The following is a 14,273-nucleotide window of genomic DNA, read 5'->3' on the forward strand; positions in this document are numbered from 1 at the left end:
CCCCAACATAAGAAGGATATGGAACTGTTGGAACGGGTCCAGAGGAGGACACGAAGATGATCCAGGGGCTGGAGCACCTCTGCTGTGAGGACAGGCTGAGAGAGTTCAGATTGCACAGGATGGGATAGGTGCCACCAGCCTTTGCCTAGGCATCAGCACCTGGCTGGCTTCTGGTCGCGTGCAGGGGAGCAGGATGGGTTTAAAATACATAAAGTGATGAAGTGTTGCCTGGACTGAGCTGTTTTGCAGCCTTGCAGCCGTCTACTCCCAGCTTTTGGCTGCTGGCCCCCAGGCACGGGGCTCTCTCTCTGCTGGCTCGGCCCCATGGGCTGCAGACCCACAGGGGTGAACCCAAACCCATGTGGTTCCAAGGGCTCAGCATTGTCACCCATCAGCCTCTACTGCCGCACAGGCATCCGGGTGCTCCCACAGTGGAACATCCTGGATTTGGCCAGTTTGCGGGGGATGCATAAGAAAGATGCAGGGCCAGGAGTGGATTCTGCTCCCTCTTCATCTCCCTGGGGAAGGGCTCGTTAGCCTAATGACTGCAGATGCTGCGGTGCACTGGGGTGGGGAGCAGGGGAACAGGTACTTCTTTTTAGCCTTTATTTTTTTGTTTGGAAATGCAGCCTCTCACCGTCATGCTGTCACGGTTAAAATAAGGTTTAAATTACAGGGCTGGCTGTGGCTTTTTCCCTTTCTTTCAGAATTTTTGCCAACTTGCAATTTACTTAATGAAATCCTGCTATTCCGTTTAACAGGGATATTTTTTGCAGATGTTGATTTAACCCAGCTTTATAAAATATGTGAACTGTGCAGTTTCTTTCCTATTTTTAACAATTTAAGGATTCTAGTTCAGGAACCTGAGGGTTTAGAACGTCAAGTCCAGAGGAGGCCACAAAGATGATCAGAGGGCTAGAATACCTCCCATCCGAGGCCAGGCTGAGAAAGTTGGGGTTGTTCAGGAAGAGGAGGTTCCAGGGAGACCTTAGAGCAGCTTCCAGTACTGAAAGGGGTTCCAGGAAAGCTGGGAAGGGGCTCTTGATCAGAAAGTGCAGGGATAGGACGAGGGGGAATGAGTTTAAGCTGAAAGAGGGGAGACTGAGATGACAAACTGGGAGGAAATGTCTTCCTGTGAGGGTGGTGAGGGCCCTGGCCCAGGTTGCCCAGAAAAGTGGTGGCTGCCCCATCCCTGGAGGTGTTCCAGGCCAGGTTGGATGGAGCGTTGAGCAACCTGATCCAGTGGGAGGTGTCCCTGCCCATGGCAGGAAGGTTGGAACGGGATGGGCTTTGAGGTCCCTTCCAACCCAAACCATTCCATGATTCCATAATAGCATTGGTTTGTTTGTACCGTGCAAATACTGGGGTTGAACAGCAAGGCTTCTACATCAACCTCAGCCCCATTAGAAATAGTCAAAAATGTTGCAATAACAAGCACAAGTAATCCAAAGTGGGAACTGTGTTGCTCGCTGGACCTTTGTGAAGGTATTTCTGCAAAATATGACCTTGATTTTACACTCAGTTATTCTTCAGGGTTTGTATGGGAAGGTTCTTTGCATCCATGTGGATATTTTATTTATATATGTATGACCTATAGGAGAATGGAGAAATGAGGCTCTTTTAGGTTGCTGACAGGCTGCCTTTTTAATGTGTAGTACCAGACTTATTTCCCCCCAAAATGCCTTACTTCATTTTTTACAATCAATTCCCCTCGAGGGGAAGGGAAGAATTTGACATTTCTCTTCTAGCGCTTGGCTGTGTTCAGGCTGTGCAGTCTTGAACTCGTTAGCCATAACGAAGCATTCACATGCTCTGTTAATCTCCCTGTCCTTGATTTACAAAGAGCCCGACCTGCTCTCCTTCCCATTTTCCTCTTGATGGGCAAGTCGCTTACTTTGGTACTTCATTTGCAGAGTTTATAACTGCAGCCTCTTCGTTCCCTCTGCCGAAATGTCTCGTGGAGGAATTGCAACCACAAACCCTGCATGGGCAGTCCTGAAAAGGTTATTTTTAGCTCTAAATTTCAGCTGCCCTCCAAGAAAGGTAGGAGGGTTTTCAATCTGGATGAAGACCCTTCTTCTTCCTCCAACTGCACTGAGTTCTGTTCATACACCCCGAAATTATTCGACTGCGTTACATTGAGTGAGTGCTACTGGAAATGAGGAGACCCAGAGCTGTCGCTGATAGCATCTCTGCTGTTCATGTCTGGCTGTGTCCATGCTATAACTCATTAATCCTTTCCTCTTTGAACATCCTGGGTGAAGCTGGAGCATTGGGGTGTCTGGGGTTCCTATCAGTGTGGCAGGACAGGATGTATCCCACAGAACTGGGTGGGTATTTTGGTATTTTCCTATTTCCCACTCCCCCTTTTTTATAAGAAACTGTGGTTTTCAGAAATGAAAACAATTCCTTCTTGGCCAGGGAGAGTAATTAGCATGAGTCACCTCCACTCTTCATGTGCAAATACAGCGTTAGGGATTTTGTCATCTGGGAATGACAAAATTATTTATTTTATTGTTTATTGTATTATTTATCACCATTTATTGTGAAGATGACTTCAGGGGCTTTTGGAAGCTGCATGTCCTGGCCTTGCTGGCTGCAGTGATGCTTGTGAATGTTGTAGATTGCATGCAAACACATTGGTTTTTGTCCCGTCCCTTGCTTATCCCCTGCACAAATTTCCTTGCTGTTTATCTAAACTTAAATAGATTTACAGCACCATTCCAGGGAGTATAAAAACAACACGAGGTATGTTTGGTCTTTGAGGGTGATCTTATCCCAGGCTGGCAGAAATAGATGGCCTTGTGCTGTGTCTTCACTTCTGGGATTTATGGATTTTACACAAAAAAGGCCAGGAAACCCCTCCCAGTGCATCCACTGTGGCACCCAAATGGCATAGAGGGTTGTTACCCACCATATGCACAATGGTGTAGGTCCTTCTGCAAAGCAGAAACCACCAGCATGGCATCCTCGCTGCTTCAGCTGTGAATGTGAGGGACCAGCTATGGGTCCTAAACCCTGAGATGCTTAAGTCGTTGTTTAGTCTTTACTTAAGTGGGAGTACGCGCCCGTGGAGGCTGGCCACAAGCAGTTGTCGGTGGAGTGAGCTACTTGCTTGGAGTAAGGGCTGGAATAGCCCCAGAAAATGTTTACACATAAATACATGAATGAGCTATCAGAAAATCTGGTGTGTGTGGGTGCACACGCATGCACGCATCCCTCTGCACGTTCCTCCTGGCCCGGCTGCAGCCATGCAGACATGCATGCCTGTGCGAGCAGAAGGGCAGAAGCCGTCCCCATGCTCCCTTCCAATGCTGCGGGACCTGAGACCCGCCTCTGCCTCGCGTGTGCTCTTCACCGCATACAGGCTCCATCCCCATTGCTTTTAATTCCTCTCCAACAGATATGAGCTCCAAGACATCCACGTACAGGTTTATCTTTTCAACGTGACCAAATTGGCTTGCACACCAGAGGAATTGTTTTCTTGCAAAGGCACGCTGGCACTCAAAATCCTTTAATTCGCTGTAAAACTTCGGCAAATCTGCCACAAGCGAGGACTGGAAGGCACCACAGGCGCCGTGACACGCAGTGGCAGCCACGGAGCTGTGGCTCCCTAACTTGCGAGGCTTGTTCTGATAGATAGTGAGTCTCAGGGAGAGCTTTATCAGGAGAAAGATCTTGGGTTTTGGCCAGAGAGAACAAAGCGCAAATTTCCATTTCACTCTCAACCCCTGTCTGCTTCCTGTATATGTGAGGGCGCTGATACCAAGCTGGAAAAATTTCCCTTCTTAACAATGCAGGGGGAGAATTAGCAGGTGAAAGAAACCATCATCCAGAGCCCTTTTGGGGAGCAGAGGGTGGGCCTAGGGTAGGGGACCCACAGCTGGTCCAGGTACCAATGGGAATTTGGGATGAAAGCCCAAGATTTTTATTCTTCCAAAACTCACAGGCTGGGGTGTTGTGGCTGCCCGGGGCTGGACTCCGAGCGAAGAGCAAGGCGGCTCATTCCCAGCCCATATGGAGAAAAACATTTGATGGGCTCTTGCTTGTGGCCCCCGGGAGCCTCCCCAGCCCGGCACTCCTCCGTCACAGCTTGTTTTCCAGGTTGGTGATAGTTTCCTAGAGCTTTTGCAGTCCTTGATATTTGCAGTGGTATTGGCATCGAGCCGACACACATCTGCCTCCAGCGCCTTGGTCTCCTCTCGAGGATGCTGCTTGGGGCCACGCGGTGTCCTCGCTTCAGAGAAATCAGGGTGGCCTTGGATTTTTTTCAACCCGCTCGCTGCTTCTCACGTCGGCTGCCTTTGCTCCAAAACCCCACGGCTTGTTCTCAGGCGTAAATCTGATTGAGGTGTGATAGCGGGGCTTCAGAGGGAACAGCTGAGGCTGGAGCACAATTGCAGGCTCTCAGAATTTATCTGATGATGATGTTTTATTTGGGTTTGCTTGGATTTTCCACCCAGGGAAGCATCTCCCCTTGTTTTCTGGGTGGTAAAAGTAGAAAAGCACTGCAAAGCTGCTGCAGTTGCAGTCTGCTTTGTTTCCCATGTCCTGTACAAGCTGTGAAGCCCAACGTTTCCAGCTTTGCTGATGTTCTGGGGTGCAGGTTTTGCATGACCAGCCTGGGACGTCTGAAGGAGGCCTTGTAGGGGAAACACTGAGCATTCACCTTTGGAAAGGGCAGATTTAGGTTGTTACTGGAGGGAGTGGAGGTATAATTTGGGGTTGGGGCTGTGCTGAGAACTGCATGAGTAGGTGGTGTGTGCTGCACGGCTGTGTGGCCTTTGCAGGACAGCCCTCTTTGTTCAGAGAAGCTCAGTGCCCTCGTATTAGCTAAGAACTACAGGAAAAAGGCTTTCTTTTTCTTTTCTCTTTTCCTTTCCTTTTTCCTTTTTCCTTTCTCCTTTTCTTTTCCTTTCTTTTTTCTTTTCTCTGGAAGAGGTCTCTGCATCAGGTGGCCAGTGCTGGGCTGGTGGTCCTGCTGCTGTCGGGGAGGCTCGGATGCTCTTGTCAAGCCTGGCAGCAGAGGGAGTTGGGAGGCTCAAGCGTTTATAGAGCATCTCTGCAGCCACCTTGGTGATGGTCCTCACCATCTCAGTGTCTGACTTCCCAAACCAGCTCCGTCACCTTGGTGTCCCCTCCACGCTGGTAGAAACCCCCTCATTCAGTGCTAGTATGAACCAGGCAGGGCTTTGGTTCGGTTACCGCCCAAGCCTCGCAACCATCACCCTCCAGCAAGGTGATTCCCAGGCTCAGCCGGGAGCCGAGTCTGGCACCCAACGTGCTCTGCCCGAGAGGCGTGATGGAGGCGGAAAGGGGTGTTATTCCTGTTTCTCTTCAGAGGCACCTACTAATTAGTTTCTGCTTTTAAAATGCTTTGAAGCGCTCACCCGAAACTCCTCTATGAGCGAAAACTGTTATTATTTATTTATACCCTTTTCCAGAGTCTCTCCTCCACCACGGGATGCTCTGATTTGCCATAACTCTGGACACTGAGCAGATTATTTCTCTCCTTGAGGGCATGAGTTGGGATTTCTAAGAGCATCCAAAATTGCTCTGCAAAGCCGAAACAGCTTCGAAAGGGAGAGCTCAGGAGGTCCCTTGGGATTTGGCCGGCCCAACGTCTGCCCACCAGCCCAGCCCAGTCGGATGCGGTTGGCGTAGCTGGGATTGCAGCAGGCGGCCCCCGGATTAATTAATAGCGGGGGCTGGAACGGCGCCAGGCAGGAGCGGCGCAGGGAAGGGAGCAAGCGTTGGATGTTGCAGCGGCAGCTGAAAGGGAAATCTGCCATTGGGTGATTTATGGGGTGATTTCTCTTGGATTCTGAGCGTTTTTCAGGCTCTGGGGGGAAGAAAAAAAAAAAAAAGGATTGTGTACATGGTTGGTTGGAGGAGCTGAAAGTACAAGTTCTTAACCTAAAAATGAAAAAAGGGATTTTTCCCCTCATTTCTTTTGTCCCAGCATCCTCCACCCTCGTGGTCCTGCCCTGAAGAGCGCATTCGGGTAATGAGGCTTCCCCGTTCCTCAGTGTGCAGTGGGAGGCAGAGAGAAAAGCCATCCAACCCCAACTAGATGATGCTCTCAAGATTTTCAGCAAACTTCCTGATTTTACCAACAATGAGTTAGTGGAGACCTTTCTCCCCGCCTATCCTCTGTGCCTTTTACCAGTACATTTCTCTCCCCGTTTCTCGGGCTGGTTGGAGCGCAGGCTGGAGGCACCCATGGCCGGGCAGCGGGGATGCTACGGGTGCTCCTGGAGGTGCTGAGCTTGGACTTTGCCAGGGCTGATTTCCAACAGTGGAGAAGTCCCAGCCAAGTTCTGGTTGATGACAGGTCTGGTGCTTTCATAATTGGCAGCCAACAAAGGTGATGACGTTTTGGGCTCCTTTTGAAGATGTGTTTACATTGTTGTGTTAACTTTTACACACCGGGTATAACGCCAGGTTACATGCGCAGCCGGGGAACTTAAAAGCGATGAGCGTGCCTGCGAAAGCTGTGAGCAAGGGAAGCCGAGATTATATGGAGGCTGTTTGACTCAAGGAGAAAAAAAAAAGTCACCTAAATCTCTGAAAACATTGCCCTTTAGAAGTAACGCATAAAAATGTCAGTGAAAAATACCTGAGCTGGGCTTTTCCAGTTTTCTTGCTTTCTACGACTTTTCACCCTTGGCTGAAAAGACCTTTGGAAATGATGCAGGGGGATTGGGAAAAAAGAAACTCTGCTAAAATAACTTAAAATCATGTTCTGGACTGAGTATTTAATAGGCAGAGAAGGTACATTAGAAACAAAAGTCCTTGAAAATAAGCTAACCGATGATGGAGCACAAATTTCCGGGCAGAACTAAACATGGCATGTGTTTTTCTTTGAAGGATAGAAAAAAAGAATTAGCATGAGCTGATGATTTTGCAGAGCGGTTTCTTTCATGCAGAGAAAATTGTTTTCATCCTGGTTCTTGGCATTGGCTCCTGTCCTGTGTTGCTTTTGTTTCTTGGGCTGCCATGGAAATGTCCCCCTCTTTCCCCCCAGGCCTCTCCATGTGCCTCTTCCACCAGCTCTGTTGCCCGTCAGACCGTTCTTTTAACTAATTTAATTAATTAACCCAGTGCAAGTGTTCCTCTGAGTTAATCATCTACTGGGTTAAAGAATTAAATCAGCTCATGGAAGGAGGCTGGGGAGCACCAGGGTTCTGCTCTGAGGTAAAAGGTGGAGGTAAAGAAAGTGGTTGAGGTGGTGAAGGAAAAGGAAGAAGGTTCCTCTTCCATGGTGGGTACGATGGTGGCAAGGGCTCTTTCCAGTTCTCTGGTGGTTTCTTTGGTGTTGGTTTTTGCCAGATGAGTGAAGTGAACTGGTCTCTGTAGCTGCACAACAACCGCATCCATGTGAGGAATGTGCCAGGAGCCGTGCTGGGGTTGGAGGGGTTGGGACCTCATGGTGACGCCAGTTTAATCGTAATATGAAATCAAGCTCTTACGTTATAATTGAGGTATGAGCTGGGCTGAATGTTTCTCTCAGCAGAACAAAACAGAAGTCCAGGAGAGAATTTGGTGCCCTGCAGCATGGAGAAGGTCTGGACCGCTGTCCCTGGCAGATCTTGGGCATTGGCTGGGGAGCTGCTTACAGCCCTTCAGGGCCTCTTTGAATCAGGGAGCAAGTTTGTCTTGGTGAAAGCTGGGACATTAAAGGATCCTCAGCTGATTCTGGGCCTTAAGGAGAAAGTCCAAGAAGAAGCCTAGAGTTGTCAAGCCTCCTATTGCACCCACCCAACTGCCATTTCCTTGCACAAGCCTTTTGTCCTGCTGTGACATGCAGCTTCTTACTTCGTTAGAGAAACCAAGTAGTAATTCTGAAAGGGGACTAAACTGTCATTGTCCTCATCAGGCCTTTCCCTGTCTTTGGCTGGGGAGGACAGCATGGAGAACCTCTGGCTGACTGCCCTCCTCTGCTGTCCCCAGGGCTGCTGCAGGGTGGTTGCCCAGGTCCTACCCAGTCTCCTGCATTCATTTGCTTGTGGGCTTGGGATTCTGCCTTAAATATATGGTGGAGCCAATGCTGGAGCACTCCTGTGCACCCACAAAGCCACTGTTGGCCAAGAAGACATGGCTCTCCAAGGGCTGCAGCTCCTCTAAGGGTGGGAAGGTGCCTTCAAAGTCCCTCCCCCCTGCTCCCAGTGAGGATGGACAGACAGATGGTGACTGCTTTGTGTCCCTTTGTCCCCAGGGCGTTGTGCTGGGGACAACACAGCTTCTTTTGCTGAAGAGGGCAGGGTCTGGTCCCGTGGTGGCAGCTCAGGGGCTTTTGGGGCCGTGGTGATGCATTCCAGCTGAAACTTGTAAGGCAGAGGTATTTTAAGTGTATTGGCTTAACGAAACTGGGTGTGAGCTTTGCTGGGGCAGATTGACAATTAAATTTGGGTTGGCTTTTTTTTTTTTTTTTTTTTTTTGCAGGGCCATAAAAATTCCATTTCTGCTGCGGAAAGTTTTAACCCCTTCCTTCCCTGGAGCTTGTTTCTAAGAATGTTAATGGGGGATTATTTTAACCGATGGCTCCCTAGTGAACTGTTAAAAGATTTTTTGGGAAATGTGTGCGTTCTTTGTGCCAGGCTTTTTATCTGAACCTTGTTCAGAGTGACCCGTGTATGGCTATCACCATCCTGCTTCCATGCTGGTGGTAATGTGAGCATGCATCAGTGCTACAGCAGAGAAAAAAGGCTGAGCATGTGTCTGATAGAGACTGAAGTGGAATAAATCTCACAGTGAGAATGGGGAGGCCCTGGCCCAGATTGCCAAGAGAAGTTGTGGCTACCCGTCCCTGGAGGTGTTCAAGGCCAGGTTGGATGGGGCTTGGAGCAACCTGATCCAGTGAGAGGTGTCCCTGCCCATGGCAGGGGGTGGGACTGGGTGGGCTTTGACATCCCTGCCAACCCAAACCATTCCATGAGTCTATGAAACCTGAATGGAAAGGTGCTGGCCATTGAGGAAGGATGTAACTACGCTCCATGGCCAGAGGAGCGTTAGACTGCCCTGTGATGCCGGAGTGCAGAAGAGGGGGATGTGAAAATGGGGTGTGGACTGAGGCGCGGGGACACTCTTGAATATCTCACATCATCTCTCCAGGTGGCCGACTGTGCATTCAAACCCTCATCGCGTTTGTAGAGTGCAGCAGGTTTTAATTTTCACATGCGTGGTCTTTGCTGTGGGCACCTCTTAAATGTGTTTTGCAAAGCCATGAGGGTGGTTCGGGAGAAGGGAGGGGCTGGCATCACCCCTTCCTCATGGGGGGCTCCACTTGGAAAAACAACACGGCGCCGCTTGTGACTGTTTTCCTCAGGAGAGCGTGCAAAAATGGGAATATTCCTCAAAGCACTGCAGCAAACCTCCCTTTTCATCCCTGTTTCCTTACGCAGCAAAATCTTCCTCGCAGCCGTGTATTGTGGGGGCTGTTTGAGCTGCTGAGAGGAGCTTTGGTGTCTCTGGGAGAGCTGGAGCATGAATCAGATACTTTTATTAATCATGGATTTTGTGATCTGCCCATGTTTTCCATCCCGCTTTTAAGTGCAACATCAAGCAGTGGGACCGTGCAGCATTTTGTTTTGGAAAAAAAGCATCTTTCTTTTCGCTAGTAATGCGCTGCTTTGAAGTTTACTGGCAGAAAGCACTGTCAAATTGCAAATACTCGAAAACCTCATGTTATTTTCTTTACCTCCACACTCTGCAGGGAGCGAAAGCAGCAGTGCTGGTAACCCTGCGAGGATTTTATTCCCATACCCGAATTCCTTTCGCCTGAGCCATGCAAGACCTCTTTTTTCCCGTTAAGTCTTTTTTCCCCGTCTCGCTTCCTATCTTGTTTTCTTAATCTGAAATTGTTTGAGTTTCCTTTCGGATGGGTCTGCTGCTGAGGCATTGGTGCTGCAGCGAAGGAACCGGCGACTCGGAGGAATGAGTAAACAAGAACCTGAGTTTCAGCCCATCCATCTGATCGATAAAGGTGGCTTTGATGGAAGAGATAGCCCTGACGCCAGCCTAAATGTAGCGTTAGAAGTTGTAGCTGCCTACGATGATAGTTGTTAAAAATGTGGCTTATACCATCAAGGGAGGCACTGCAGGACTCAAATATTTGTCTTTCTTCAAAAAGAAACCCAGCAAGCCTGCCTCTATTCCAGCAGAATAGGGAAAAAAAGTCAATTTTCTTGTTTGTCCATAAAGAGCAGAGTGGAAAAAGAGGAGGACAGACTGAGATATGTATATAAAAGGCAGAGGAGATGCTTTTCTGCCACCGCCCCTGCTGTCTGCTGAGTGGTAGTGGCTGAGATAGCTGGAGGCGAAACTAATACTTGGCAGGGGATAAGACACAGCGCAGGCCCCCTCGTATTAGGGGCTCGCTGAAGTGCTTGCTTTATGTCAAGGCTGCAAGATGAGTTCATCTTTTCAGGATTTGGTTGATTGCGCTGGGAGATAAAAGGAGGCAAAGAACGCACCGCGGCAACGGGAGCAGGGCAGGCGGCGATGGATGGGGCTGGGGGAGAAGAGAGATGCTGCTGAAAGCTTTCTGGAGGCAGAGGGTTTGCAGATGAACCTTTTAAACGTCTCCTTTCGGGGTGTTTGATTTGCCTTAGGGCCGTGGGCGGGTTGCTTTTGCAGCTGGTTGCATGGATTTTAAAGGCTTTCTTCACCCCTGGCCAGGAACAGTGGGGTGGAAAGGAAACTTTTAGCTGCTTGATGTGCAATTACCTAAACCTCACTTCCTCACCCGTTTGAAGGAACACAGGACATCTCCTGGAATGCTTCAAGCTGGCAGACCTGTCACTGCCAGGCAGGAGCTGTGACTGGGTGACAGAGATGAGAAGCATATTGGCATGGGGGATTTCAGCCCCCAAGATGCAATGCCTGCATGTATGGATGGACTGAAGCTCATGCCATAAATTGCTTGGAATTGGTTTTAATAAGGGTAGTTCAGATGCAGAAGGTGCAAAAAACCCTCCCACCATTTTCAACATGTGCTTAGATTGATGATTTTGCCAAAATACGTGCCAGTTCCTGGAAAGCAGAGATGACACTAGAGATGGTGGCACCTACATTAAAGCCCATACAGTTCCAGGCCCATGCCGTGGGCAGGGGCACCTCCCACTGGATCAGGTTGCTCAAAGCCCCATCCAGTCTCGCTTTGAGCACCTCCAGGGATGGGGCAGCCACCACTTCTGTGGGCAACCTGTGCCAGGGCCTCCACACCCTCACAGGGAAGCCTTTCTTCCTAAGATCTCATCTTAATTTCCCCTTTCATCTGAAAACTGTTCCCTCTAGTAGTCTCCCTCCACTCCCTGATCAAGAGCCCCTCCCCAGCTTTCCTGGAGCCCCTTTCAGTACTGGAAGCTGCTTTAAGGTCTCCCTGGAGCCTTCTCTTCTCCAGGCTGAACAACCCCAACTCTCTCAGCCTGGAGAGGTGCTGCAGCCCTTGGTTCATCTTTGTGACCTCCTCTGAACTCACTCCAACAGAGATGTTCTTACAGGGTAGACACTGGTTTCATCTTTCTGTGCTTTCCCCCTCCTGAGTAATTCAGCTGATGAGGAAACTTGAGTTTTGAAGTTACCCCATTCTTAGTCTCCAAGGGAGATTCAGGGGCTGAGTGGTACTTTCTAAAAAATGTGATAACAAACCCAGCTTACCTAATGGGCATGTGGGGCTTTGTGGAGGTTGGGAGGTTAAACAGATGCAGAGCTCAGTAATTGCTACCAGCCTCCAGGTCCAGCAGATGAAAATCTCAGAGCTTGCCTGTAGCCCCTCCCCAGCATCACTTGAGTGGACAGCAAAATTTAGCGTTTGAGAAAAGTTTTGGAAAGACACTGGGAACGTCCTAACTCTACCATGTCCCAGGGGAATGATGGTGGTAAACTGGATGCTGTGGAAGATGAACCTCAATCACTCAGTACCTCTTCTTTCTGCTGCTTGCTCTCTTCATCATTTATGAGCTACATCTTGTTTCACCTCTTAAAGGAAAACATGGAATTACTTACCGTAGTGCATTAAAAAGAGCAAACTGGGCTTGACAGTCTGCGTGGTGGTAGACCAAAGGATGTTCTCAAAGAAGGTCAAACGATTTTCATCCATGCTAAGCTGTAGATTTCTAGGCTTTGTACAGATGTAGCTAGGGATGGTCTTGCTTCAGTAACATTCAGTTAGATAAGACTGTCTGGGTCAAATTTGTGTTAATGACATAAACTTGGTTAACATTTTTACAGCTCCTACAGAAATACTACAGAGAGGTTCTGAACGTTTTTATCATGAATTTCATCAAAGTTTCTGTTCTTCATGGAGATCTTCATGGAATCATAGAGTTGTTTGGTTGGAAAAGGCCATCGAGATCATTGAATCAAACTGTACCTGTCCACTATTAAACCATGTCCCTCAGCATCTTAGTGCACCATAATGGCAGTAGGCAGCTGGCTTGGTTTCTAACCCAGAATTACATTTGAATCTTTTCTGCCTTCCCTGAAATTTGCTCTTCCTATGGCTATTGCTTGGCAAGGCATTGTGAGGTGCTTTGAGAAGAGTCAAGTCCAGTTGTCAGTATTTAATGATGTGCAACATCATTGGGGCACAACATATTCATCGTGTACTTGCCAATGAAGTCATTACCCTTCCTGGGCAAGCTGGGTTGATTGTTTAATTCCTGGTGCCCTGGACATAGGAGGGTCATTTGACATGACAGAGGAAGTGCAGTTATTGGCCTGAGAGTAAGAAATAGAAAAAACTTTGGTTTTGGCTGATTTTTCTTGCCGGCAAAGCACAGAATTAGGATGAGCTTATTACAGAGTGATTCTGAGTGGTTGCGGCTGAAGATGGCTCAGAAGCATGGAGAAACAAAGACCCATCAGTGCCACTGGGACATGATGGAGTGTCCCACCTCAACCTGGTGCTTGTGGGAAAGAACCCCAAATTTGCCTCACCCGGCTCCACATGCTGCCATTGCCCTGACCAAAGGCCTTCACCCATTTCCCTGCTGTGCAGAGCCACTGACTCTGAATTTAAGGTGCTTGTCTTGCCCAGTTGTATTCAGCAGGGCTTTTCCCATGCCTTTTGTAGGCCCAGGACATCACCTCCAGTACTGCGGGGCACAGGGTTGTTGGCTCGCTCCTCCATGCAGGATTGCCATAAATACAGGAAAATGGTGTTTCTTTTCTCACTGGGGTTGAAGTATCTGATTGCTGTGGGGCTTCCTTACGAGTTCTTGATGAAATACGCATCAAAAAAAGGGGCTATTGGTGGCCATGCTGGGACCTAAAAATTATTGGAACAGATATCGAGGGAGAAAGGGGCCAATCTGGCATTTTTTAGGTGATTTAGACCTGTGATGAGTGAAGGGGGTGGTGGAAGACGATGAGCGTTGCCCATGGCAAAGGGCATCCTGCCGACCTCTCTGCCTCCCCAATTACCCTCCTTCCCCCATCTCCCTCCCCTTAAATTTGTATAGTTACAACTCAAGTTAAACTCTAACAAAGCCGCTTAATTCAAAGATGGTTAATGGGGAGGAGAGACCGTTCCCCTCCGGGGTAATTTGAGCTTGAAAAGAAACGGGGCTGTAGGGCTGCGCTTGAAATCCGGTGCGTCAATAGGGTCTCTGAAGCAAAATAATGGCATCACCCCGCATGCGAGTTAATCGGACGTGATGGCACGAAGGCAGAGGGGTCAGCAGGCCACGGGCGCGTGATATATTGTCAGGGAGCTTAATGCCGGGCATGGAACAGGGCTGGCTTAAAGCAGAGCTCCTTGCTTGAAATCCCAGTTACTGGTATGGTGGGAGCGGGAATGATGACCAGCAAGAGGTTAGTTCACTCTCTTCTGGGCTCTTTTGGGGCTAAGAGTTCCCATCTTCCTTCTGGAGGCATCACAAATCAAACAGATTTCTGGCAGTCTGTGTCTCTCCTGTCTTCCTTGAATGTAATTTCTAGAAAGAGAAGTTTGTCGTTCTGGAAAGAGCTTCAATGTCTTTGTTAGGAGGACATGTATAGTTCATAGCAACTACTCCCCCTTAGCGTGAAATGCCTCCTCGAATTTCGTGATCCCTCTGGGAACATCAGCATCTCTGTCAAAGAATATTACACAGCAGAGATAACTGTTGGGTCAGTCATCCAAGCACTTTGTGGACATCCCCTGTGTTTCAGCTCAGCACAAGATGGCCTTTGAAAATGGGAGTACGCCACCCCAGCAATGCTGGAGGAGCTTGGGGACCTGCCAGGCTCATGGCTGGCCGGTGCAGTGGTGCGGTGTCCCTTCCGGC

At 49.0% G+C, this 14,273-nt stretch overlaps 1 protein-coding gene across 1 annotated transcript in view; it reads left to right on the plus strand.

The window, feature by feature from the left end:
* Positions 1-14,273, plus strand: part of SMAD6 (SMAD family member 6) — a 50,144-nt gene that overhangs the window by 28,867 nt on the left and 7,004 nt on the right. The window lies entirely within an intron of this gene.

Source organism: Cuculus canorus, chromosome 12 (genome assembly GCF_017976375.1).
Source record: "Cuculus canorus isolate bCucCan1 chromosome 12, bCucCan1.pri, whole genome shotgun sequence".
Lineage (NCBI taxonomy): Eukaryota > Metazoa > Chordata > Aves > Cuculiformes > Cuculidae > Cuculus > Cuculus canorus.